The sequence below is a fragment of the Oryctolagus cuniculus genome, chromosome 19, assembly GCF_051225735.1.
Source record: "Oryctolagus cuniculus isolate XC-2025 breed Fujian yellow rabbit chromosome 19, ASM5122573v1, whole genome shotgun sequence".
NCBI lineage: Eukaryota > Metazoa > Chordata > Mammalia > Lagomorpha > Leporidae > Oryctolagus > Oryctolagus cuniculus.
Window position 1 is genome coordinate 7,884,533 of NC_142885.1, and position 26,260 is coordinate 7,910,792.

Genomic DNA, 26,260 nt, shown 5'->3' on the forward strand with positions numbered 1-26,260 from the left:
ATGTTCCCTGCACCAAAGTGCTTCTGTGGGCCTCCCGATCCTGTCCCCCGGCACCCACTCTCTCAGGTCAAGAGCGTCCTATGAATCATGCATTAGACTGCCGCTTGCAGAAGTGGCGGTGGCTTTTGCAAAGGGAGGAGTTGGCATTGTCTCCCAGTCTGCAGTGGGAGGTGAGGGGCCGGGGGTGGGGGAGTGGGGGGGGGGCTCTGACTGGGGGTGGGGAGGCAGGGGACGCAGACCCTGGAAGGCGGAGAGAGAGGTTGGCTTGCGCTGTTGAAGCTTGCGGCGTCCAGGGCCCTGCCACCTGTTCACGTGGCAACGGTGCCCAGGCTACCGCACTTCCTGTGCAGGTGCAGCCCCGACAGACTTCAGGCTGAAGGGAGCACCAGGCTCGTGGAGCGGTCCCATATGGAGCCCAGCTAACGCCAGGGTGGCGTGGGAAGGGAATCGGCAGATAGAAAACAAAGTGTGGGCAGCGAGGAGAGGAACGGTGCCTCCGCAGGTGCTGAGACTGCGAACGGACACTCAGACTGTGGAGGGCAGCATCCGTGGCTCTGGGGCAGCCCTCGTGTCCGAATGACCGTGCAAAGCTTGTTAAACCGGGGCATAAATCAAACACTGCCACTGTCTGTCCCTAAAACGTGTCAGTCAGACAGATGTCCGAGGGAAGACATCTGATGTTTCCGTAGTTTGCAAAAAAAAAAGTGTTTCGATGTCGAGGGGGAGGTACAAAGATTCGTGATTCAACTCTGAAAGCCATTTTCAAAGTTTTTTTTTTTTCTTAAGCTCCAAAATGTCCCTGGAAAGGAACAGGCAGACATGTGTTCTTAAAAGAGGAGAGTGTCTCCCTTCAATGAAATGAAGGAGAAACATGACGCTGATGACGCACTTTTTGAACGCTCCAGGCTTTCTCCAGCCCACCATGTTGGGCTGCGTCCCAGAGGTTTGGGGCTCCCTGTCTTTGGAAGGGGCCTCCTCCCCCAGCACCATGGCTCAGCACCTCCTAAAATGAAGACTCAGGGGAAACCGGCAGGAGAATGTGTGAGGCTTGCAGCAGAAGTTTACAGGATTCCCTTTGGGAAAAAAAGACACAAATACATCATAAACTTGGGTTTTGTACGAGTCTGCTTTGTGTGCATGGGGTGGGAGGGGAGGAGAGCGCTTCTGTTTGCTGGGTTCTTTCCCCAGATGCCTTCAAGAGCCCAAAGCAGGAGCTGGGGACTCTGTCCAGGTCTCCCACACGAGTGGCAGGAGCCCAGGTCGCACAGCCATCGCTGCTGCCTCCCGGAGTGTGCATTAGCAGGAAGCTGGAGTCGGGAGCCAGCGCTGGGGATCTAAACTCCCTCTGATATGGGAGGGAGGCGGCAAAGCCGTGAGGCTGAACACCCGCTCAGAATTAGTGAACTTGCGTTACTGGGAGAAGAGGGGTCTGTTTAGCTCGTGGTTTGGGAGTTTTAAGGGCAGGATGGCTGCATCGTCTGGTTCTGGCGAGGGCCCCGCGGCAGATGGTGATGGCACTGGCAATGGCTGCAGCATGCGTCGAGGCCGGTATTTGTATCTTGAACCAGGAGGGTAGGAGCGGAGTGGGGGCCAAAGCAGTCCTTATGGCAGGGTGTTCGGGGAACGTCTGGCCTCAAACACGAAACCACTGGGTCCCCCCACGCCAGTGCAACTGTAGGCAGGACTTGAAATTCAATACAGCTACAGCAGGCTATTCTGTTTTTTAAAAAGATTTATGCATTATTTATTTGAAAGGTAGAGTTACACAGAGAGAAGAGAGAGGTCTTTCATCCGCTGGTTCACTCCCCAGTTGGCCTCAACAGCCGGAGCTGGGCCAATCCAAAGCCAGGAGCCAGGCTTCTTCCAGGTCTCCCACATGGGTGCAGGGGCCCAAGGACTTGGGCCATCTTCCACTGCTTTCCCAGGCCATAGCACAGGGCTGGATCAGAAGTGGAGCAGCCGGGACAGAAACCGGCACCCATAAGGGATGCCAGCCATGCAGGTGGAGGCTTAATCTATTATGTGGCGATGCCGGCCTTAGGCTGGCTGATTTTTAACTTGATAATTTTGTATGACCTGTAAATGATAAAAAAAAAAAATCCAAGTGGCCCTTGGCAGAAAAAAGGTTCCCTATCCTTGTGAGCAGAGCCATCCAAGGGGTCAGAGCACCCCCCTCCAGTGACCTAAAGCCTCCCCACAGGTCTGGCCTCCCAGTCTCTCTCAATAGCGCCACCCTGAGGATCATGCCTCCAACTGCAACGGGCCCTGCATTCGATCCACAGCAGGTAGGAGAGTGAACGTTGATTCAGAAGGAGGAAAGAGTAAATAAATAAATAAATAAATAAAAAGAAAAGAAACTGCGATGCCTTGGCCCTTCAGGGGCCTGCCTCCTGGAGTTTACTGGACACGCGTGTTGATTCCAGCTTGGCTTCTCACCCTTTCTAGAATGTTCCATGCCTCCCAAGCGCCCTGACGTACTCTGGCATTGTTGTAGCTTTCCCAAAAACCTGCTTCTGGAAATGAGGCTGTCTAGAAAAGCCGGCTCTTGGCCGTGGCTGGGATCTGCCTTCCCAGGAGGGGCTGCAGGGTGCGTGAGTGAGGGGCCGCGCTCCAGGGAGTAGGGCCAGGAACCGGCAAGCAGCTTGGCTGGGGTTTGTAATTTTAGCCGATGGAAGCTGGGCCAATTGAGAGAGGAGCAGGTGGCTGAGCCAGGGGCCTGGAGACAGCCCAGGGCAGAGCCATCCAGCGGGGCCCCAGCACAAGGCAACGTGGCTAAGGTGTTGAAGTTTTCTGGCATGGGCTCATCCTGGCTGTGGGCAAAGGGCCAGCGCCTCCGGCCCCGTTCACCTTGCTCTCCTTCTTCTGACTGTAGGCTAAATGGGCCAATGTGGCCATGTCATTCTCCAGGAGGCCGGCCTGCGTGCGTGTGGACAAGAACATATAATCAATGTATGAGAGGGTCTGTGCTGGCCGGGGGTCCCCTGGCTCTCCCAGGAGCCTGCCCGAGCCACGGCCGGTCACTCCACAGGCCCGATGGCCCCCGCTCTCAGGGCGAGTCGCTAAACTGGCACTGAGACGTGTATTCATCGGCTTCTTTGAACTTGGTTCATGCCAGGTCACTTCCAAGAGAGCTGGAGCCATTTCACCGTGCCCAGAAAAATCAACATCTGGTGCGGAGCCAGTGCTCGATAAATAGCGCCCGAGTGAATGAAAATTAGATTTCTGAGCAGGCTGGGGAGGGCCGGAGCCAGACAGTAGCACATTTCCAAGGAAATGGTTTTCTCGCGCGGGCCCGGCTGGGGAGCAGCTGGCCTGGCCTGGGCTCTCCCCGATGTGTCCCAGGGCGCACTGGCTTCCTGTGCAAACTGCGGCGGAGGCGTGAGTGGCCATGCCTTTCGCCCCCTGCTGACCACCGAGGCGATGGCCAAGCACTGGCTCCCCCTCACCCCTGACCTCCACAGCTCACCCCGCTGTCCAGACAGACCAGCCTCCTCCGCTCTTAAGCCCTGGACCGGCCACCTTCATTCAAGGTTTGAGGCCTCCCTGCTGACCAAAGGCCAACCTCAAAGTCCTGACCATGGCACCCCAGTCCCCTCCTCCTCTGCCTTGTCAGCCACCCTGCCCCTCTGGTCCTCTTCAGGGCCACCCCCTCCACCCCGCTCCTGCAGCCTCAGACCCCAGGGACCCGGTGTGTGACCTTGCTAGGGCTTCTGTGACAAAGGAGCACTCGATGGGTGATTTGCAGAAGTCTACTCTCCCACGGTCCGGGAGAGCAAGGGTTCAAGTTCAAGGTGCTGGTTGGGCTGCTTCTGGGGGCTGCGAGAACCTGTTCCAGGCCCCTCTCCCTGGCTTGAAGATGACCACCTTGTCTCTCCCTCTCTCCATTCCCCACCCCCACCCCCCCAATCTGAGCAGCAGAGAGATACAGAAACACAGACAGCTCCCATCTGCTGCTTCGCTTCCCAAATGCCTGCAAGGGCTGGGCCAGGGTGCAGCCAGAAGCTGGGAACCCAGTTCACATCTTCCACGGGGGTGGCAGGGACCCAGTTACTACAGGAGTCACTGCTGTCTTCCAGGGTCTGCAATAGCAGGAAGCTGGAGTCAGGAGCCAGCGCCAGGCCCTGAACCCAGGCATTCCAATACGGAGTTCCTGCATCTTAACCAGGGCTTTAGCCACTGGACACTCCAACCTGTGTCTCTTTATAGTGCTCTATGTGTGCATCTCTGTCTACGTTTCTATTTTTTTTTTCAGGTGTATTTATGTATTTGAAAGGCAGAGAAAGAGAGAGAGAGAGAGGTCTTCTACCTGCTGGTTCACTCCCCAAATGGGCGCAACAAACAGGGCTGGGTGAGGCCGAAGCCAGGAGCTAGGAACTCCATCCTGGTCTCCCTTGTGGGCGGCTGGGTCCCGGATACTTGGACCACCCCCTGTTCCCTCCCAGGGAGCCGGACCAGAAGTGGAGGAGCCAGGATTCCAGTTGGTGCCCTAACAGGGGATTCTGGCCTTGTAGGGCACAGCTTAGTCTGCTGTACCACGGCACCGTCCCTATGTCCTCCCCGTTTAAAGGGATACCTGTAATACTGGATTAGCCCCCACCCCAATGATCTTGTTTTAACTAATTACATCTGCAATGTCCCTATTTCCAAATAAGGTCATGTTCTGAGGCACTGGGGGCAGGATTTCAACATGCGGTTTGGGGGACACAGTATAACCCATGGCACGTGCCATGCCCACATACACACACGTGGCATGTTCTTCCCTGGGCCTTTTCTGCATCATTCTGGAAGGGACCGGCTCCGCCCTGCACGGTCATCCAGTGACCTAGGCTGCCCACTCTGGATCAGGAGCCTCCTGAGCCCAGGACGAGAGCCCAGTCCGGGGCCAAGGACATCGAGGGCTGCTCCCACACCTGCGCCTCTCGGCCTCTGTGGCCAGACCCTGCAGAAGCTGGGGTGGTTTAGACTGCCGAGTGCATGCCAGCTTCACCAGGGGGCTCCAAGGTCGCCGTGGGTATGGGCAGACATCACACCAGCCCACCCCGGGGCAGAGAGAGGGCGAATAAGGGGTGGCTTGCATGGGCCAGGTCGTCTTGTTCCACCGGTCGGACTCAGCCGTAGACCTCGCCTCCTGCGGGCTGGGCTGGCTGGGAGATGCTGTCCTGGGCTGCAGCTGGGGAGCACAGGTGTTACCCGGATGAGAGCCCACGGTCAGGGCGTGTGCACCTGAAACCCTGAGCTCTGTAGCCTGATAATGGGGGGGGGGGGCTTCTGGAATACAAGGGCTTCCTTGTTACGTATTCCAAAGCAGAACCACCCCCCCGCCCCATCTTTCCCATTAATTCGGGTCGTCATCTTCCTTCTCCCTCAGCACTTGGTTGTTTCCAGAATGAGTAAGATGAAAATTTTTTTGAGAACATTTGGGGGATTCGCAGACGTCCCTTTAGGATGCAGGCGGTGCCCTGGCTTGTGGGGAGGGGTGTCATCCGCCGAGCCTGTTCACCAGGGCCCAGCTTGTGACAAAGCACTGCATTGTTCCCTTGTGATCTGATTCTTATTAAGACAGAAGCAACTCCGCCCTGGCATTTTCCTGTACCCATTTTAAAGACAGAGGAACTGAGGCCCAGGGACGTCAGCTGGCACCAACCAGGTCAGCCTCATTCGAACAAGGGGAAGAGAAAGCAAAGGTGGCTGAGTCTTGGAGGAGTGGGGACAGAGCGGGAGGGGGAGGAGGCCCTGGCACCTGTCTCGGTGGTCAGACATCTGCCCCTCTCTCAGCACCTGCGGCTGCCCACCAACCCCTCCGTCTCCCAGGAGGAGCTCTGTGGACCCCAGCCTCCCGGCTGGAGTGTCCAGGGAGGCGCTGCCACCCACACTCACCCCGCCACGGCTGTCAGCCGAGCCGGCCCTGGGAGCCCAGCCGTGAAGCGGTGAACGATGCCTCTCTCACGCTCGCCTGACATGCTTTATGTGCGCTCGCTCCTACGGCAACAGAAGGTATATAAAAAGGCTCAGTTACAGTTTCGGGGAAATAATAAAATAACTCGGAGGCACTCGTGTGCCAAGGAGGCAGAAGATAAATGCCCGGCAGTAAAGGAAGACTCACTTCATATTTCATCCGGCTTCCGAGGGGCCCGGGCAGGTGAGGCGCCGGAAGGGGGGTTAGTTCCAGAACACTTTATGGCGCGTCCGGAGTCAGCCGGTTCCTTGTGTAAACAGCACTCAGACACGAAGGAAGGAGGCGGGCGTGTGGGTTTTCTCTCCCTTCATGCAGCCTTGTGGGAGGTAGCAGTTTTAGGGCTAATGGACTATCACATCGAATGATCGCCAGCTCCCGCTGCGTCTGTAGGACGTGCTGGGCGTGGGGCTAGCTGGGAGGCACACCGTGACTTCCGCACAGCACCCACAACAGAGAGAAACAGAGCTGGCCGTCAGCCCCCGGAGCAGCCAGCTTCCGAGTCTGTGCCCCGCGGGGACTTCACGGTGTCACCGTTTAAAAGCTGATCCGCGGCAAGTCAGGTCAAGCTGCCTCTCCAGGTGCCGGCGTCCCCCGTCAGAGAGCTGGTTCCTGTCCTGACGGCGGCTCCGCTTCTGGTCCAGCTTCTGCTCGTGCATCCTGGGAGACAGCAGCAGGTGATGGCTTCAAGTACGTGGGTCCCTGCCACCCTCTGGGCAGAGCAGGATGGAGGTCCTGGCGCCTGGTTGCAGCCAAGTTCAGCCCTTGGCTGCTAGTGGTGCTTGTGTCTGCAGCAGCCCCGCCCCCCCCCCCCCCGATTTATTCATTTATTTGGAAGGCAGAGTACACACACACACATACACACACAGAGGCAGACAGACAGATATCTTCCATCCGCTGGTTCGCTCCCCAAATGACCGCAGTGGCCGGAGCTGGGTCAGTCTGAAGCCAGGAGCCAGCAGCTGCTTCTGGGTCTCCCACATGAGTGCAGGGGCCCAAGGACTTCGGCCATCTTCTACTGCTTTCCCAGGCCACAGCAGAGAGCTGGATCGTAAGTGGAGCAGCCGGGACTTGAACCAGCTCCTGTAAGGGATGCCGGCACTGCAGGAGGCGGCTTTACCCACTACGCCACAGCGCTTGCCTCTCTCGCTCTCCCTCCCCCCATCTCTATGTCTCTATCTTTCCACCTTTCAAAAAAAAGTGTTTTATAAAGCCACTCATTAGAATGTAATAAGATATCATCATTAAAATGATTAGCTCCTCAGTAGTTCTGTCCTTGCTAATTTTAATTTCTTTATATTGTCAAGACAGGTCTGGAATTATTCATTTAATTTATTATGGTAACATCTCAGTGTTTAATGCAGCTTCAACACCTTTCCAAGCAATGTCTCACGTTGGCGGTTTTTCTCCCCTTTTCCATCTAAAATTAGAAGTGAGGTTAAAGGGATGGGAAGGCAGGGCCTCCGGCGCTCGCTCCGCAGTTTTATCCCAGCTCCTGGAGCTGAGGCTTCTCGCCCAGTGTTACTGTGCATGTGAGCTGCCCGTTCTGAAGTGTGCCCTTTGATGGGTTTTAACAGGCAGTCACGCGTCCGTGAACCGCAGGGCTGAGAAACGCGTCACTGGGCGGGTCCATCGCGGTGTGCCTGGAACACCCAGCGAGTCCAGCCCACCGCTTCCGAGGCTGTGGGTCTACACCGACCCCGAGCGATAGGCTGAGCCGAACGCTGTGCGGAAGCACACCTCTGTGCAGCCATCTACTTCCCGATCGCTTTGCGTCTCCTGCATTTTTATATACATGCAGTCGCCCAGGGTGTGTTCCATCTGTTCCCGTCTCTCCTCTCTCTCTGGATGGAGATTTCTGGATTCACCCGTGTTGTTGCATGTCAGCAGTTTGCTCCTTTTTATTGCTGAGTCGTATTCCATTGTGCAGATGGGTCACAACTTCACCCGGTCACCCACCCATGGGCCTTTGCAGTGCTCTTGGATTTATGGCTCTTGCAGATAAAGTTGCCTTGGACACGTGGAGGAGGCATTTCTCTTGGGTGAACACCTAGGAGTGAGAACACTGGGTGTTAAGAAAGTAATTCTTGGAGCCGGCGCGGTGGCACAGTAGGTTAAAGCCCCGGCTGCACAGCCGGCATCCCGTATGGGCACTGTGTGCATCCTGGCTGCTCCACTTCCAATCCAGCTCCCTGCTGATGGCCTGGAAAGCAGTAGAAGATGGCTCACAGATCGGTGATAGCTCTGACCAAGCCCCGGAGGAACAGAGCCCAGCGGACTTCACCAGCGGGATGGGTGCTAACCAGGGCAGGTGTGCATGGAGAGCCATGGAGCAGGGTGGGCTCGGGGAGCTTGCGACCTGGGCCATGCACCCCCCACCCCCGCAGAAGGACCCCCAATGGGTTTCACGCTCTGCTCTCGTCCCCCAAAGTTCTCTGTGACTTTGGAACGAGGGCCCTGAATTCTCCTTTTGCACTGAGCCCTGCAAGTTACGCAGCTGCTCTTGCCCAGGGGTCACCAGCTATGCGTTCCTCCAGGATCAGATGGAGGCCAGCAGCCCTCAGTGCCATGAGGCCATAAAACCGCCTGTGCAGAGGCCGTGTTTACTGGATTGGGCTGAATTTGTCCCCTTCTCCCTGCTCCACTTCCTCCAGCTACAGAAGTTGTGTGTGTGTGTGTGGGGGGTGCCTGGGAGGAAGACGAGGTTATGTATGTACAGCCGTTATTTATGGAGGAATAACAAAGTTACACTCCCACGTCTGCACGCAGGGTGGATGACCAGGCGACCCCGCTACAAATGAACGCGTGTATTTCTCGGGCTTGTATCCGGTTAGCGAGATGGGGAAAATGTGATGCTAGCCTGGTCTTTGAGGAATAAAAGTAGCAGTGGGTAAAAAGCGACCGAACAAGGGAGGAATTGAAAGGGTGCAGTGAGGTGTTTGTGGACTCGCGAGGCAGTGACCTGGCTGCTTCTGGCCAGGGGAGAGAGACTGTGACGTCCCCTCTCTGGCAGGCTGGGGAGAGGCTGAAGGTGATGGAGTTTTTTATTCCATTTTGGGGATGCAGCTTTTTTTTTTTTTTTTTAAAGGTGTATATGTATTTGAAAGTCAGAGTTATACACACACACACACACAGAAATCTCCCATTCACTGGTTCACTCCCCAGATGGCTGCAACAGCCAGGGCTGAGCCAGGGCGAAGCCAGGAGCTTCATCCAGGTCTCCCACGTGGGTGGTAGGGGCCCAAGCACTTGCTTGGGTCATCCTCCATGGCTTTCCCAGGCACAGGGAGCTGAATCGGAAGTGAGCTGCTGGGACTCCAACTGGCAGGCATTTGGGATGCCTGTGTTGTAGGCGGCAGCTTTACCTGCTGAGCCCCAGCCCCAGCCATGGGATGGAGCATTTGATCAGGAGGGAAGCCCCAAGCAACCTCCTCCAGGGAGGGGAGCCTCGGACCCAGGGACGGAGAGCATTCCGACAGTGACAGGAGGAGGCGCCACTGGCCCAAACGGCTCCCTGTGCTGGGGAGGCTTCTTACCCCAGGCCTTGGGGCTGGCACCAGCTTGGGGAAGAGAATGAAGACAACGGCAGGAGGGAGCCTCAGATCCTTCCTGCCGAGAGAACAGGGTACCCAGGTTTACCGAAGACGAGGTGAATCCTGGGAGAATCAGCCTGGTGAGAGTCTCTGACTCTGGCTGCATGCTATGTTTCTTTGCCTTAGATAATCTACTGAGTGAGTTTTACCTGGAGGACAGCGTTTTGTTTGGATAGGAGAAGTCGCTGTCTCCAGGGTCACTCAGCGCCACCTGGTCAACCCCTTGCTCTGGGTAGAACTGTCTCCTGCTGACCCCAGACCGAAACCTGTGCTGTGTCTAAGGATCTGCTGAGAGGGACAGTCCTCTAGAGCTCTGGAAGGTTCCCCTCGTGTCTCCCCTACATCTGGTCTGCAGCACTGCTTCTCGGGCTTGAGGTGAGAGGGAGGAGAGAGAGAGAGGGAGAGAGGGAGAAAGCAAGGCCTCCGGCTGAGGGCTGGCCATCCTGTCTGCGGGGGAGTTTTTTTTTTTTTTTTTTAATGTATTTATTTATTTGAAAGGCTGAATGACAGAGTACATGGGAGACAGACACACAGAGATCTCACCCACTGGTTCACTCCCCTCAAATTCCTGCAATGGCCAGGGCTGGACCAGGAGCCTGGAACGCCACCCAGGTCTTCCATGTGGGTAAAAGAGACTCAAGCACTAGGACCGCCACCTGCCTTCTCCCAGGCACATTAGCAGGGAGCTGGACTGGAAGCAGTGCAGCTGGGGCTCCGGGATGGGAAGCCAGCGTCGGAAGTGGTGGCTTGACCCTCTGTGCCACGGTGCTGGCTCTGGGGCAGGCAGGCTGTTTTTTCTTTTTTTTTTTTAGATTTTACTTATTTATTTGAGAGGTGGAGTCACAGACAGTGAGAGGGAGAGACAGAGAGAAAGGTCCTCCTTCTGCTGGTTCCCTCCCCAGATGGCTGCAATGGCTGGAGCTGCGCTGATCTGTAGCCAGGAGCCAGGAGCTTCTTCCGGGTCTCCCATGCGGGTGCAGGGGCCCAAATCCCCGGGGCCACAGCAGAGAGCTGGATTGGAAGAGGGGCAGCCGGGACTAGAACCAGTGCCCATATGGGATGCCGGCACCGAAAGTGGAGGATTAACCTACTGTGCCACGGTGCAGTTTTAACAGGGAGAAAGTCAGGGTCCAGGCACAGGTTCGTCTGGGCATTGAGTAGGAGGATCACATGGGTGGGAGCTGGGAGCGCTGACATTGGGGGCAGCAGGAGGAAGGGGGCCCCTCCCCACTGACTGACAGCTGTCAGTGGGAAAGCCTTGTCTGGTCAGCCGGTGGACACGGCGCCCAGGGCGGTCACTTGCAAGCCTCCCTGGGTTCCAGGGAGACCGCAGGGGTGGCACCCTTGGTGCCCGTGTGTTCCTCGCTGTGAGCTGAGTGATCAGTGACACGGGGAGACCCCTATTGCTTCCGGAGAGATCTCCAGCGAGGTTTGGGGGAGGGGAATGGCGGCATGGGGCCGGGAGTTTGACGGCAGCAGCTCCCACCGGGTGAGCTTTTAAGGGACAAGATGGAGTCAGCTCGGGGAGACCACGAGGGAGAAGGCTGCATGTGTCACCGTAATAATGACGAATAACAAGTGACCAGGACGCTGCTGTAACTCACAGAGCAGGAGAGGAGGTGATAAAATTTATGGCCTTGGAGTGCCCGGGGAGAGAGTGTCTCAGATGTGCTTGGATCTTTTGACGGGGAACCTTCTGGAATATGGCTCTTGTCAAGACGGAGCCCGCGTTTCTGTTAGAGGATCTAATGCTGCAAGGGACCCCCCTCCTTTCCGACCCTGCCAGCCCCAAGTGTGAGTAGCTGCTCAGCCAGACCGTGGCCCCGCCCTCGGCCACCTCCCCCAGTGCAGCGTGTGACCTGGGCCATTGCAAGGACAGGGAGAGGCGGCCCCTGGCAAAGGAGGTCAGGAAGTGCAGAGCCAGCCTCCAGGTTAGGGACAGGGCTGCTGACTGACCGTCCACTCTGGGCAACCCTGGGAAAAGATCTGGGTCAGAGGTAAACCGGGCTCAGGCCTGCGGATAGGCACAGTGTGTGTGAGAAGATACCAGAGGAGGGCACGGTAGCCCCGCCCCTCCCTGGGCAACCCTCCCCACTCGGCCCTGGGGCTGGGCTGTCTGTCCTCCAAGTCGCCACCGGGATCCAAGCCTGCGTCTCTGGTCGCCTCCTCTCTCGGCCTCCTGTCTTTCCTGGCTTCTGTGGCCCCGCCTTTCCCTGGGTTCCTGGCCCATGCTCGGTGGCTCCGAGCAGTCAGCACCATTGAAATCCAAGCTGGGCTACGGTTGCCATGAGGGGTGGGGCACCCCATGGGCACGTGGAAGAAGGAGATGCTCCAGCTACACTGGCGGTTTATTACCCGGATGTCAGGGACCGCAGATGCAGAGGTGCGTGAGCGAGGGTCCCAGCGGCAGGAGCCTCTGTCTCCAAGAGCTCCCTGAGCCCTGTGGGTCAGCGCGTTTCTGTAGGGGCTTCTTCATCACCTGGGAGTGATTGCTAACTCCCTCCCCCAGTGGCTCTCCTCTTCCTGAGATCAAAAGATACTCCCAGGGCCCAGCTGATGCCAAGAAGTAGGAGTGCCAGGTCAAGAGTTGGCGTCAAAGACGCAGTATCGGGGCCAGCACAGAGGGTTAAGCCGCGGCTTGAAACACCAGCAGCGCATATTGGAGCATCAGTTCAAGCCCCGGCTGCTCCACTTCCGATCCAGTTCCCTGCTAATGCACCTGGGAAAGCAACGGAAGATGGCCCGAGTACTTGGGCCCCTGCACCCACTTGGGAGACCCGGATGGAGTTCAGGGCTCCTGGCTTCAGCCCGGCCCATCCAGCCACGGCTGCTGTTGGCATTTGGGGCATGGACCAGCACATTAAGATCTCTCTTTGTCTCTCCCTCTCTCTCCATCACTCTGCCTTTCAAATAAATAAGTCAGTAGTCATTAGAAGATGAAATATGGGAACAGGAGATGCCCCTGGCACCGCCGTTCCTCAGGACAGCACAGGGCTTTAGGACTCTGAGCTGGGGGAGGGAGGGGCAGGGCCCCAGCAGGTACTTCCTCCCCAGATTCCCACCTGCCTGCAAACATGGGGCCACAGGGGGCATGCAGAGGGCTCTGGCTGCTGGGATGAATGGACACAGAATCTCAGCCAACCCTCTGCAGCTCTCCTGCCTTCCGGGCTAAGCATGGCAGTGTTGGCTTCTCCTGAAGCTGGGTCCTCCACATACGCTCGTCCTGGAGAAGTCTCCTAGCACCAGGGACCTGGGGGCTCCCTCTGCTCCAGGACAGCCCCACACTTGTTCTCCTCTGGAGGACCTCTGCTCCAGGCACCCACACCCACATTTAGCCACAGTAGGGCTGGGGACAGGAGGGCTCCTGGAAGGCAGGTGCCTAGGGCTGGAGCCTGGCTCAGCTGCTCCCTTGCTGTGGCCTCCTTGTTGGGCCTTGGAGTCCCCCCTGCTCCTTGGCTCATTCTCAAGTTCCAGGCTCTTCTGCCAGTAAAGAACCTGGGCGTGGAGATGGGTAGAACCCAGACAAACCACATTTGTCAAACTTTCCGGAGGTTTACCAGTTGGCTGGAGTCATGTGGTTGGCTTGGAGATAGAATTTACAGCAAAGTCCTTGGAAGCAAGGCTTTTTGCACGAGAGCCTGGGGGTACAGGGAGTACAGAGGACCAGCCGACACTCACGGGAGCTGGGAGCCCAGAATCCTCCCTGTGTTCTTCTGTCCAGGTTTCTTTTTGGGCTCCATTTCACAGAGGGGAAGGTGGAGGTTCCTAGAGGTCAGGTGCCCGGCTGTGGGTGACCACCCTGATTCCTGGAGCCTGGACAGGGCTCCAGGAGGTTTGACTTCAAGCTCGCTGACAAGAGAGAGCAGCAGGGTCGGCGCTGTGGTGTAGTGGGCTCAGCTTCCACCTGCGGCACCAGCATCCCATATAGGGGCAGGTTCGAGTCCCGGCTGCTCCACTTCCTGTCCCGTTCCCTGTTGATGTACCCAGGAAAGCAGTGGAAGGTGGCCCAAGTGCTTGGGACCCTGCACCCATGTGGGAGACCCGGAGGAAGCTCCAGGCTCGTGGCTTCAGATTGGCCTAGCTCTAGCTGCTGTGGCTACCTGGGGAGTGAACCAGCGGATGAAAGACTTCTCTCTGTCTCTCTTTTAACATAGTTTACATCTCAAATAAATAAATAAATTGTTAAAAAGAAAGAAGCAGCCAAGAGCAAGGTGGGCATCCAGAAACACACAGACAGAGCCTCTCCCAGACTCGATCGCGTCCTGAAGAGAAGAGGAAGCCGGGGCTTGCAGCCTCTGGGGCCAGCGTGTGACCGCCCAGCCCCCTCTGAGTGGGGAGTGGGGAGTGGGGCCCGTCAGCCTCCTCAATAACAGAAGAGATCAATAAGGCACGGCCGCCCGCCCGCAGCCACACCAGGCGCATCGTTTCCAAGATGCATTTAGGTCATTTTTGCGTCTCCTCTGCCACGTTACCCAAATGGGAGCCTTCCTTCAAGGCTGAGCCGCAGAGGGAGGGAAGGGCAGAGACGAAACATATTTGCCTCACAGACAAGCGGGCCTCCGGTCCCAGAATGAGGCCGTGCGTCTGTGCCAGGGCGGGCATCTCAACATCTTCTACGGCAAAAGTTAACACGTGCTCGTTAGCCAAGCTTCGGAACCTGGGAGGAAATTAAGTCGCTCGGAACTTGGCGATGACTGTTAGCACTTCTATATATATAATGTGTATTTTTAGAAACTATGAATGAAGGAACATTTATTATATGTATTATGCATGAATAAGCATCTGTATTATGTATATGCATAATATACATAGTGGGGATATAGACATACATGGAGCAGAACAGAGGATGCTTATTGCAAATTAAGGGTGGTGATTAATTGGGTGGGGGGCTGGGAGGGGCACGCACAGGCTGCAGGGAACAGGCCCCGTTCTTGCTTTGCACTGAGTGGCGAGGTCTTGGGTGTGGGTGTCATTGGAGAGGTTTGACACATCTTCGGCTACATGACGTGTGTCACAATTAAACCAGTTTGTTCCTATGGCGTTTCTTCCCCTGATGTGATGAGCACTGCTCCAGGCTCTGAGACCCACAGAGTGTGCTCCCTGCTGGGGGGTGGGGCATGTGTGTTGGGCTGGAGGAGAGAGGCTGGGGTGGGGGAGACCCACAGGGAGGCCGGGGGAGCGTTGGTAGCTTCCCCAGGATGGTCAGGGGGTCCTCATGCAGGTGACGACCTTGGGGCAAAGACCTGGAGGAGGGAAGGTGAGGGGCCGCTTGGGTTTTGCTGGAAAGACAGGCTGGCCCGTGCAAAGGCCCGGGGGTGGGAGTGCTGGGTGTCGTCAGAGAATGAGAGGAGGCCCAGATGCTGGTGAGTAGGGGCATGGAGGCGGGTGAGAGACAAAAGGCCAGAAAAGGCACTGGAGACTGGAGTGGGCCGGGGGCTTGTGGGGCCTCACCAGGGCTTTGGAGTCTTCTCCAGGCTGGCTTGAGCTGCCTCGTGTTTTCCCAGGGTTGCACCGGCTCCTGTTGCAAACGGACTTCCCTGGGGCAGAGGCAGAAGTCGGGGGTCAGGGTGGGGCTCTTGGGAGGTGTGGCTGGGCCGTGCATCCGTGCTGCTGCACTGGAGGGCTCAGGGCAAGTGCCTGGCTGCTGGCCTGAGCGATGAGGAGGAGGGAGTGGCCAGGCCAGGGCTGGGGAAGCCGACAGGACAGGCCCAGGACGTGGCTGGAGGGAGACAGACATGGGGGAGGCTGCCTGTGGACATGGAGGCACCAGGGAGTGGAGGGGGCCCTAGGGGACCGGGCGGGAGCCTTCCGGCAGGGAGAGAGCCGGGGAAGAGGTGGGGGCACCCCTGCTGCAGATGGAGAACCAGCATGAAGCCCGAGATGGGGCCTGCCACTCCCGCGGCGTGCTTCCCTCCGGCTCATCTGAGGGTTTGTCCAGGGCCGTCTGACACATGGGCGTGTTGCATGGAGTGCCCTTGTACCAGTTAATTCACTCATTCCGCCAGCCATCAAGAGCCTCGCCGGGCACCTCCAGGGCACCAGGCATCCTGTTAGCGTCAAATAAAAGGACCGATGGCCCAGCAATTTGTCCGCCGAGGCCGGTCGTGTGCGTGATTGACTGCAGGCCTACGGGTCCCTGTGGACATGAGGTCCTTGTGCAGACTGACAAACTCAGCCCTTGGCTAAAATAAGCTTTCATCGCGGCCTCTCGCGAGCACGGGGAACCATCCATCAATTCCACACCGCCCCCCGCCCCCGCCGTCCCCCGCCCCGGGACCACATCTGGAGGCAGCTGCCAAGTCTTCACCTCCTCCGCCAAGGGGAAAAGGCAGGTGCCCCGGGCCCCCACTGTGATCCGTGCTGACAGCACCCAGCCCTCTGTCCTCAGCGACACTCCCGGGTGCTGCCCTGCAGCCGATCAATGCCATAACCTCCATGGCGCCGCTCTCCCGTTCCCTTCCTGGCCTGGACCGGGAGGCATTCTTAATAAAACATTTGTCTGCCGGAAGGCAAGGAAGCCAGCCCTGGCTTTGTGTTACCAGTGTGGGTTCTCATTGTTATTTCTAGCGTGTGTCTGGGACAAGCTGAGCGCGGACCTTCCAGAGTGTTCCATGGCAGGCATCGGCACACATTCAGAAAACAATGTTACAGCTGCCTGAGCCAGAGGCCGCCGAGGGGAGACTCGCTCAGCCGGCTGCTTTTTATTGGGCTAGGAGGGAAAGTGCTGGAATGCTGGCAGAGTTGGTATGAAGAGGAACCTAAGTGGAAACTTGAAAGACTTCGTGGGAAGTGGGCTTCAGAGGTCGTTTTAGGGTCAGGTGTTTAGCCTTGAGGTTGAGATGTCCTCAGATCGCCGGCATCTCTTGGCGGGGCACCCGGGCTGGACACCTGGCTCCAGCTGCCTGCTCACGGGAGGTAGTGGTGATGGCACAAGTAACTGAGTTGGTGCCACGCAGTTGGGGGACCTGGATTGCGTTTCTGGTTCCTGGCTCTGGCCTTGGCCCCACCCCAAAGGTTGTGGACATCTCCCTGAACTCTCTCTCAAAAAAAGTGATTTTTTTTAAAAAAAGATAAGTTTATTTTTGCAGGGAAAAAAATGGAAATCTACATAGAGAGGGGCTCTCAGAACATCCACAGAGGATAAAGTGATCTTTTAACTCTATCCTGTCCGTGAAGTTTCCGAGGTCCCATCGTGTGAGTTCTCGGCCGTGGCTGGTGGCCAGGCTCCGCCCTGCCCCACTACTGTTCAGATTTTTACCGTGATGGACTTCGGAGCAGAAGTCATGTGTCCCCCAGCTGTTTCTGCATCTCATTTCAAGAGTGAAGTTGGTTTCAGGCGGGACGCCGCCTCCTCCCCCAGGGGTCCTGGCTAAGCGCAATGCGGTTTCTCCTTCCCCAGTGCGGCTTCCTTTAGGGCTGTGCCCAGAGATGCAGGATTCGGAGGCTGCCGCCCTGCCTCGGCTTCTTTGGGGGGAACGGACGTGTGGGGGCGGGATGTAGAAACATCATGGGGCTCCAGCCGCCTTCCAGCATCTGTTTTATTAATATTCAATGAAAGTGCTTTTGGCTGGTTAGAAAACGTGGCTGTAAAATCCGTGAGGGTAATGGCTGTAACCTCAGCACCACTTACGAAGTCTCCAGCTCGGAAAACAGGTGCTTTCAATCTCGCTTTCTTATCCTGTGCCACGGTGGCAGGAACGGGAACAGGCGTCCACCAGGAACAATCCAAGTAAGATTTGCCACGTCTTCCTGTCGCGAACGTCAGCTTGGGTGGCATCGTGCCCCTGGTTCTGTGCAATTAATCTGGGCTTATCATCCGGAATATCAGTCTGGCTATGAGAGCTGAGGGAGAATCGCGCTGCTCGTTGATGGGCGAGAAAAGATGGTCCCGGAACCCCTCGAGGGTTTTCGAGCGTCGGATGATGATCTCGCTGGAGCTAGGTGCCAAGGGCCTGGCTTGCCACACGCTGAGAATGCACCTTCCCATGCAGGCAGGTGTCTCCGAAACAGCAGACAAACCAGCTCCATCTCCGCGTAGCTTCTCCAGCCGGGCAAGGAGCGTCCGAGCCTGTCAGAGGCCCGCTGCAGCGTTTTACCCACCAGGAATCTGGATCAAGGAGACAAACAGTGACTGATCTCTGTAATGAGGACCCTCCGGCAACAGAGAGATCCTGGTGAGCCCGTGTTTACCAGAGGCAGATTCAATTACGGCCACCGAGGTGTTCGTGTCAAGTGCATTTTGCTGTTTGAGAGTTCTCCGGGCACAGGGGACCGGTGGAAGGCAGAGACGAATGCTCCATTAGCCGGGATATCTGATTGATACAGAAGGTCTTGTCCGCCAGCCTCGCTGGCAAGCACAGTAGGACAAGTGCTGCCTGCAAAATTCCCAGGTGGCCGAGTATAGCTCCCCTTCACGTGATAGGAGAAGTCAGGAGGTGGGCAGGGTCCCCCAGCCCACTTGGTCTCCACGCGTGGTAGGGCAGCACCCGAGGGCAGTGGTCCCTGCAGAACGTGACATGTGGACATGTACCCGGGCCTCAGCGGGCCACGAGTGTCTCCCCAGCCCCCTCCCAGGAGCCAGCAGGCAAAGGGGGCGTGGCATGGTGCAGGTGTCAAGGCGGGCAGCCCACCTACAGGCTGAAAACCAAAGACCCACGTCCCCATGGCAACACCGGCCTAAGTGAGGACAAGCATTTCTGGCCCCTGGTGGTTCTGGGAGTCGGAGGTTCCTGTGTCTTAGAGCAGTAAGGGGTTGTGGGCCGCCTGGACATGAGCATGACAGCAGGACTGAGTGTCCGGGCCGGGCGGTGCGGTCTGCGCCTTGTCCGGCAGGTTGCTCTGTCCAGGCCACCCCAATACCCTCTCACTGATAGTGAAACTGAAGCACCAGGCAGCTAAGCAAGTTGTCTAGCCAAGCTGGCAGGTAGCAGAGGGTGGATTTGAACCTGGAGGCTGACGTCCGAGCCTCCCTCTGGGCCCTCACTGCACAGACCGAGTGTGAGACCCCCGGAGGGCTGGTCACAGGTTGAGGTGGCCCGAGTCGGGGCGGGGGCGCCTCGCTCCCAGTCCAAGACTGAAGGTGATGACAGGGTTCGCTCTCATCTGCTGCTGGCGGTTGGCAATGTCCCAGCAGGGCCTCCCTCTGTGCTTAATAGAGCTTGAATGAGCTCAGATGAGAACGTGCTTCGTTCAGCAGGGAGAACATAACATCTCCATCAAAGGACTGGTGTGGCGAGAGCCTCTCCCCCAGCCCCCCCCCCCCCCCCCGATCGGACAAATTGCAAGGAACAGCTTTGAGTCCTCCTTGGTTCACGGTGGAGGTCATGGCCAGTAACTCCTCTGCTAAGCTCAAATCAGGTGGCCCAGCAGGCAGTACGCGAGATAGGGCAGACCCAGCAGCACAGCTAGGCTCAGCCCTCAGGGGTCGCAGGTGCATGGAGACAGTGTGGGAGGGTGGGGTCAGGGGGGTGATGGAGGATCTGGACGGAGCTGGTTCAAGTCCCTGTGTGACCTGGGAAGGTTTCCTTCGCCCTCTCTGAGCCTGAGAGACCCTGGGTCAGCCTCAGGGCTGGAGGGTCTGGAGGGGGCCCCTCGGAGGGCCGGGGGTCTGGGGAGGGGCTGTCTTGGCAAGTGCAGTTGAATGGTGCTCCCGCAAAATTCACATCCCTCGTGGACCCCCCGAACGTGAACGCTCTTGGACTTAGGGTCGCAGCTGATACAGTGGGTTAAGAGAAAGTCAGGTCATCCTAGGGTGGGGGCTGTCAATCCAGCATGACTCCTATCCTCAGCATAAGAGAAGCAGCGCACAGAGATGGGCAGGGATGGGAGGGACCCAGCTGCAGGTGCAGGAGTGCTGGGATTGCCTGAGGCCCCCAGGCACTGGGGAGAGGCTGGGAACACCTTGCCTTTGGACTTCTGGTCTCCAGAAATGGGAGCCAATGCGCCTCTGTTGCTCTCGGTCACTGAGTGTGTGGCTCTTGGCTGCAAAAGTCACGGGAAACTGAGACCGGGCCCTTTAGAGGGTGTGGGGAGGGGGTCTGCAGAGCAGGGGGCTCTTGTGGCCCTGCAGACAGAACAGCAAAGACAGGAGGCACTCCCGCAGACAGAGCACACATGGGCTGTTCGATAAATAAGCCCACAGCTGCCGAGGAAGCGCACGGGTCGATAGGGCACTGGGACACAGCCTCACCTGCGACGGCAGACGCGTGCGGCATCGTGGATCAGCAGGGGATCAGACTGGTGCAGCGTGTGCTCGGACAGCCTCGAGTAATGAAACTGTGGCTCCTGCCCGGCTCCACGGAGGAAAAATGAATTCTAGATGAATCAGTGATTCAAGTGTCTTATTAAAAACCTACGAAGAGGCTGGCGCTGTGACTCACTAGGCTCATCCTCCGCCTTGCGGCACCAGCACACCGGGTTCTAGTCCCAGCTGGGGCGCCGGATTCTGTCCCGGTTGCCCCTCTTCCAGGCCAGCTCTCTGCTGTGGCCAGGGAGTGCAGTGGAGGATGGCCCAAGTGCTTGGGCCCTGCACCCCATGGGAGACCAGGAGAAGCACCTGGCTCCTGGCTTCGGATCAGCGCGGTGTGCCGGCCACAGCACACCGGCCGTGGCAGCCATTGGAGGGTGAACCAACAGCAAAGGAAGACCTTTCTCTCTGTCTCTCTCACTGTCCACTCTGCCTGTCAAAAAAAAAAAAAAAAACAACTTCGAAGAAAGGCTGGCACTGTGACGTAGTGGGCTAAGCATCCGCCTTCAGTGCCAGCATCCTCTATGTCCCAGCTGCTCCACTTCTGATCCAGCTCCCTGCTGTGGCCTGGGAAAGCAGTAGAAGATGGCCCAAGTGCTTGGGACCCTGCACCCATGTGGGAGATCCAGAAGAAGCTCCTGGCTCCTGGCTTCGGATCGGCGCAGCTCCGGCCGTTGCAGCCAATTGGGGAGTGAACCAGCAGATAGAAGACCTCTCTCTCTCTCTCTGCCTCTCCTTCTCTCTCTGTGTAACTCTGACTTTCAAATAAATAAATAAATAAATAATAAAAAAGAAAAGAAAAAACCCACAAAGTCATCAGACAAGTCTGCTCTCTTTAGCCAAAGGAGGAGAGAAGGGAGCAGGACAGAACAGGCTGGACCACGGCCGCTCGCTTGGGCGCGTTTGCTGCTGCCACAGACAGCCGCAGCCTGGGAGGCTCCTCAGCTGTCCGCGTTTATCCTCACCCTCTGGATGCTGGGCAGAGATCAGGATGGCACAGCGGCCGCGGCCGGCGTGGCGCTTCCTGGTTCTCAGGCGATGCCTTCCACCTGTGTCTCCTCCATGTGCTGGGAGGGGGCGTCCCGGAGCCTCTAACCCCTCCTGAGGGGGCATTAACCTCGTTCACAAGGGCTCCAGTCCCATGACTGATCACCCCACAGGCCCCACCCACGCCATCACATGGGAGGGTAGGTCTCACTGAGGGATTTGAGGGGGGCTCTTTCAGTCCCCAGCACCGCCATGCTCCTCCTGCTCCCAGTGGAGCCTGAGAGAGGAGCCTGGCCCCCCACTCCCTGCGGAGGCCCCCAGGGATGCATCTAGACTAGGAATGGGAGCGGATTGGGGAAGTGAGGTTTCTTACAACCCAGTTAAATGCCGACCCCTATAGACTAATCCGTTATGCATCCTCAGTAAAATATCCAAAGTAGCCACAAAGAGACACACAGAAAAAACTATTTATCCATCAAAATGAAATTCTAAAAAAAGTCCAAATGACTCACAGAAAATCAGAATAAAAAAAACATAGAAAAATGAACAGAAAACAAAAAAAAAAAGTCTTAAGCCTCAACCTGTCAATAATTGCATTAGATATAAACGGCCTAACTATGCAACTTAAATGACAGAGACTTGCGTAATGAAAGACAAGAGAGCTACTCTAGGAAATGCTTGGGAATTCTTTAAAAAAATTCAACACACACTTTCTACACAGCCCAGCAGCTGGACTCTTGGATACTTATCTTGGAGAGGAAAACCTATGCCAGTGAAAAGCTTGGATTGTTCACACACGTTTTATTTGTAATGGCAGAAACTGGCAACAAACCAAATGCCCTACAACAGGTGAGCAGACAAGTGGAGAGTGGGACGTCCCCATCATGGAAGTCTGCTCAGCAGTGAAAAGAACAAATATGGACCCAGGCAGGTGGCAACGTGGATCTCAAGGACACCACGTTGAGTCAAAACAACAACAACAACAATAAAACAAACCAAAAACAAGCCGATCTCCAAAGATCAAGTGTGTGTGTGTGTGGGGGGGGCTTTCAAAAAGTTCATGGAGGCTGGCACTGCGGCTCACTAGGCTAATCCTCCGCCTGCGGGTTCTAGTCCCGGTTGGGCCACCAGGTTCTGTCCTGGTTGCCACTCTTCCAGGCCAGCTCTCTGCTGTGGCCAGGGAGTACAGTGGAGGATGGCCCAAGTGCTTGGGCCCTGCACCCACATGAGAGACCAGGAGAAGCACCTGGCTCCTGGCTTTGGATCAGCACAGTGCACTGTCTGTAGTGGCCATTTGTGGGGGGGTGGTGGTGGGGGTGAACCAATGGAAGGAAGACCTTTAAAAAAAAAAGTTCATGGAAAATGTGTATCATTGAAAAAATGGTGCCTGGATTTCAAAAATTTTTTTGCATCGAAGTTTATAAACTTACATGCATTTAACATATTTATCTGAGAGGGAGAGAGAGTCAGAGAAGGAGAGAGAGATCCTATCTCCTTGTTCGCATCCCAAATGCTGGGAGCCAGGAATTAGATCCAGCTTTCCCCCGTGGGAACCCAGCCACTGAGCCATCTACTGGGCCTCCCGGGGGCACATCAGCAGGAACTGGAGTGCAGAGAGTACCCTGGACTCCACCTCGCATTCCAAGTTGCGGCGCAGGGGGACCGTGATAAGCTGCCATGAAACCACACGCACACACCCACTGCACCAATGTCAGTTGCCTGGTTTTCCTATTGTACTATGGCTATGTAAGCTGTAACCATGGGGACCTACACGAGGGGGTGGAACTTCAACTTCTTGTGAACCTACTATTGTTTAAGACAAAGAAGGGACAAAACCTAGAGGAGAGAGCATAAGTGAAGTAAAACACAAAGCCCAGAACTCAGAAAGGAAAAAAAAGTTGATTAAATTTCACTACACAAAAAATGTAAAATTTCCATTTGATGGTCAACCATCGGAAAGATGAAAGGCTGGGAAAATGTATTTGCAACATCTGGGGCAGACAAATGCGATGAGCCAAACTCCCTGCTTGACAAAGCATTCCCATAAATCAGTAAGAAAAAACAACTCAGGGGCCGGCACTGTGGCATAGCAGGTAAAGCCACTGCCTGCAGTGCCGGCATCCCATATGGGCGCTGGTTCGAGTCCCGGCTGCTCCTCTCCCGATCCACCTCTCTGCTATGGCCTGGGAAAGCAGCAGAAGATGGCCCAAGTCCTTGAGCCCCTGCACCCGTGTGGGAGACCTGGGAGAAGCTCCTGGCTCTGGATTGGCGCAGCTCTAGCTGTTGCAGCCAATTGAGGAGTGAGCCAGTGGATGGAAGACCTCTCTCTCTGTCTCTACCTCTCTCTATAACTCTGTCTTTCAAATGAATAAAAAAAATATTTAAAAAGTAGAAGTGTGCAAAGGACGTGAACGGGCGATTTATGGCAAAATAAATACAAATGGCCAAAAAACACAGGCAAGAGGCCCAGCCTCTTTCTGAATGAAACACAGAACAAGCGACAGTGAGATTTCTTGTTCACGTGTCAGGTTAGCAAAATGGAAAACCGTGACACCCCCTGGGCAGGGATGCGGTGTAGACGCCAGAGGTGGGAGCGTAAATCCGTGTGCTTTTTCTGGAAGACAACGGGGGAGCAATTATGGAAATCAGCAGTCCCACTGCTGTGGCATCATCCTAAGAATACACTCTCCAGGTCTCTCAAGACGCTTGCTCCAGGATGTTTCTGCACCAATAAATGAGTTACACTTGAAAAGCTCTTGGATCGGTGCCTGGTGCATAACAAGTCGCATGTAAATGTTTATGAAATAAATCAAAAGGGGAAATTAAACGTGCAAATCTCCCCAAAAGGAGCAAGCACACCATAGGATTCCTCTTTGTGTTTATTTTTTTTAATTTATTTTTATTTTTTTGACAGGCAGAGTGGACAGTGAGAGAGACAGAGAGAAAGGTCTTCCTTGGCCGTTGGTTCACCCTCCAATGGCCACCATGGCCGGTGCGCTGCGGCCGGCGCACCGCACTGATCCGATGGCAGGAGCCAGGTGCTTTTCCTGGTCTCCCATGGGGTGCAGGGCCCAAGCACCTGGGCCATCCTCCACTGCCTTCCCGGGCCACAGCAGAGAGCTGGCCTGGAAGAGGGGCAACCGGGACAGAATCCTGCGCCCCGACCAGGACTGGAACCTGGTGTGCTGGCGCCGCAAGGCGGAGGATTAGCCTAGTGAGCCGCGGTGCTGGCCCCTCTTTGTGTTTAAACATACTTACACTGGGGTGAGCGTTTGGCACAGCAGGTAAGCTGTGGCTAGGATGCCGGCATCCCGTGTTGATGTGGAGTTCCTGGGTTCCGGTCGCCCTTGGCTCTCATTCCCAGCTTCCTGCTAATGTGGGAGGAGGCATCGGTGATCACTCAAGTAGCTGGATCCCTGCCACCCATAGGGAGACCTGGATTGAAAATGCACTCACCTCTTCCGTGGATGAAACCTGAGATGACCTAACCGCCTTCCACTAGGCCCCCCCCCCCTTAAAGTCACACGGCTACAACATCACCCCGCTGGGGACCAAGCTTCTCATCACACACAAGCCATCTGCAAAGCAAAGCAACAGGTGCTTAGGGCGTTGTTTTTCTTACATTGTCTCATCCCAGGGCATCCAGAAACCCAGCCTCTGTACCACCAAGTCTTCCCTCACTCCCCCTTTTCCTGGGGGCCCTCTCCAGGGAACCCTGATCTCACAACGCAGGCGAAGCAGGTTCGGCAAAGTGGTGGCCGGGGCCTGCATCCAGTATTGGAGCATCTCCCTCTCCCTCTCCCTCTCCCTCTCTCCCTCTCCCTCTCCCTCTCCCTCTCCCTCTCCCTCTCCCTCTCCCTCTCTCCCTCTCCCTCTCCCTCTCCCTCTCCCTCTCCCTCTCCCTCTCCCTCTCTCCCTCTCCCTCTCCCTCTCCCTCTCTCCCTCTCCCTCTCCCTCTCCCTCTCCCTCTCCCTCTCCCTCTCCCTCCCCCTCCCCCTCCCCCTCCCCCTCCCCCTCCCCCTGGCCTGCATCCAGTATTGGAGCATCTCCCTCTCCCTCTCCCTCTCTCCCTCTCCCCCTCCCCCCTCTGTTTCTCCCTCTCCCTCTCCCTCTCCTTCTGTTTCTCCCTCTCCTTCTGTTTCTCCCTCTCCTTCTGTTTCTCCCTCTCCCTCTCCTTCTGTTTCTCCCTCTCTCTCACTCTGCCTTTCAATAAATAAAATAAGTCCAAAAAAAAAAAAAAACACAAAAAAACACGGGATGGTCACACTGTTCTGGGCTCACATTCCTGAGTCAGGTGTGACTGCTGTTAAAAGTCAGGCAGCCGGCCGCAGGTCTCTGCAGCAAAGGCAATTAGCACCGATGTTTCTGACACTTCTGTTCTCACTTAGGTAATCATTATGGAGCTAAGTAAGTCGCCCCGCCCACAGGAGAGACGGCCACACACACACAGACATCTCACTCACGCATGTATTCAAGACCCAAGTTCTCACTTCAGGTAAAAGGTTTAAAAAATCATGTTTTTCCCCTCTAGAATCAGAGAGCTGAATTTTGACTTGCAAATGTGCCATTATTCTTGCATTTCTCCGTAGTCCTGATCCATTCTCTGGCTCATTAGAGGTAAAGAAAGTTCTAGAACAGCTCTCAGCACCACCTGTCTGCAGCCACAGAGATGCCGTCTTTGGACGAAACACCGTTGTGGACTCTTAGGGGCCACGGCGGCTGTGCCTTCAAGACACAAATGGCTACAATGGCCAGGGCTGGGCCAGGCAGCATCTGGGGGCCCAGGTCTCCTTTGTGGGTGCAGGGGCCCAAGCACTTGGGTCATCCTCCACTGCTTTCCCAGGCCACTAGCAGGGAGCTGGATCAGAAGTGGAATAGCCGGGACTTGAACAGGCGCCCGTATGGGATGCCAATGTCGCAGGCAGTGGCTCAACCTGCTGCCTCCTCACAGCCGAGGGTAGCTTCAGATGCCAGTGTGGTCCATGAGGAGTAAACAGACCTGCACGCCTCGCTTGCAGCCCCTCTCTCCCTCTTTGTGTGGCCTCCCTGAGTGGGGTCTTCCTTTGACGGTGGGTGTGGGGTAGGGCTTGGGTGCTCCACGTTCCCAGTGGAAGAAGGCAATGCTGGGGCGGTGAGTCCTTCTCTCCTGCAGGTCCTGGGTCTGCCTGTGCTGTCAGCATGGGGGGAGCGCAGGGAAGGGCTGGCCAGACACAATGACAGGTGTGTCCCGGCGGCCCCCTCTCAGTCCCCCTCCACCTGCTGGAGCCGCAGGGTCCTCCCAGCAGACTCTCTGCCTTCCACTGAATGCCGGCTCGTGGCTCCCACCCCGTCCCCTGCTCCACGTCTGCGTCTTCGTGCTGAGGTTCCTTACTCACCGATAGCCTTCCCCCCTGGGTGTCTTCCGTCTTTATTTCTGCCTTGCCTTGGTCGACCCCTTCTGTGGGAAAATGACGTCAGTCTGTTTAACAGTCTCCGGGTGCC

At 56.4% G+C, this 26,260-nt stretch overlaps 1 long non-coding RNA gene across 5 annotated transcripts; it reads right to left on the reverse strand.

Annotated features, from left to right (window-relative positions):
- Positions 1-14,995: 14,995 nt before the first annotated feature.
- LOC149120329 (uncharacterized) lies at positions 14,996-25,161 on the reverse strand. Of its 5 annotated transcripts, none has more exons than XR_016225578.1 (5): positions 25,061-25,161; positions 24,236-24,357; positions 24,038-24,150; positions 19,736-19,860; positions 14,996-15,083 (listed from the first exon to the last, which is right to left on the reverse strand). It is a non-coding gene; the product is annotated as an uncharacterized LOC149120329 (long non-coding RNA). The 5 variants fall into 5 exon arrangements; XR_016225580.1 differs by lacking the exon at positions 14,996-15,083 and adding an exon at positions 15,877-17,653 and having other exon boundaries at positions 19,736-19,830; XR_016225579.1 differs by lacking the exon at positions 14,996-15,083 and adding an exon at positions 15,877-18,048 and having other exon boundaries at positions 19,736-19,830.
- Positions 25,162-26,260: the final 1,099 nt, after the last annotated feature.